We start from the raw sequence: 1,229 nt of genomic DNA, 5'->3' as shown, positions 1-1,229 counted from the left end.
AAATACAAAAACTCAAATACGTTATGCACTTAATTCATACATGTTTAACACTTAGTTTATGCCTAGAATGCACATATACATGTATTTATGTAATGCATGAACATATTATGAATGACATATCTCAAAGATGAAATGATTTAAAAGATTTATGCATATGAGACATGTATTAGGTGACCTAAGCCTTTGACTCAACTTAAACTAGATTCTAGTCTAAGCCTAGTACCAATTAAAGACTTAAGCATGTTGATTTGTTGGTGATCTTCAAGCTCTTATTAGCACAAGTTGTCCTCATCAAAACCATGACATATAAAGAGAGCTTTCCAAAGTGTTCCTCTTGACATGCACACTTTCAATCTTTCAACAATACATTCGATTCAATATTAGTGAATAAAATCTCCCAAGATCAGAAGGGAAGACCTGAATGTAGTTTGCAAGTGGACCCGCAAACGAACCCGGATAAAATTCCTTGTTGCAGGATTTTTCTATCCCTAATCTCTTTACATTTCAAGTTGTATCATTGCCTAATATTAGCTGATATTTTGGATACTGTTAATTTGCTATATCTAGTTTAATTATGTTAAACAATATAAGTTTTATCTGTTCTTGAATACCGGTGAGTTGATGTGCTATAAGTCATTCTACAAGTTGTTGTTTTCTGTGAGTTCATCGATTAAGACAGGGTCTTTATCGATTAACTGGGGCTTTTTCCAGAATAGGGCTTCGGTGCGAAAAATCGGTAATTGGTAATCGTGACACTTATTCAACCCCCCTTCTAGGTATGTTCTGTGCACTGATACCTAACAAATTGTAGTTAATTGGACTCTCATGGGTGTATGAACGTGGTATAACAATGGTGATACTATCTAGTTAACACGAAAAGATTCAAAAGTGTTTGAGAGTGTATTCTAAAACTAGGAGAAGGGTTTAATCCTTATTAGGGACTTTTAGAATAGAATTGTAGTCATTTGGACTCTCATGGGTGTATGAACGTGGTATAAATATTGTGTTATTATCTACTTGACATCATATGACTCAAAAGTGTTTGAGAGGGTAATCTAATACTAAGAGAAGGGTTTAAACCTTATTAAAAACTTTGAAAATGGAGTTGTAGTAAGTTGTATTGTCATGGGTGCATGAAAGTTGTATGACAATTGTTATACTTTCTAGTTGACATAAAATGGCTCAACATTGTTTGATAGTGTAATCTAATACTAGGAGAAGGCTTTTAA

Source organism: Lupinus angustifolius, chromosome LG01 (assembly GCF_001865875.1).
Source record: "Lupinus angustifolius cultivar Tanjil chromosome LG01, LupAngTanjil_v1.0, whole genome shotgun sequence".
NCBI lineage: Eukaryota > Viridiplantae > Streptophyta > Magnoliopsida > Fabales > Fabaceae > Lupinus > Lupinus angustifolius.
The sequence above is the reverse complement of the archived record's forward strand: the minus strand, read 5'-3'. Positions refer to the sequence as shown.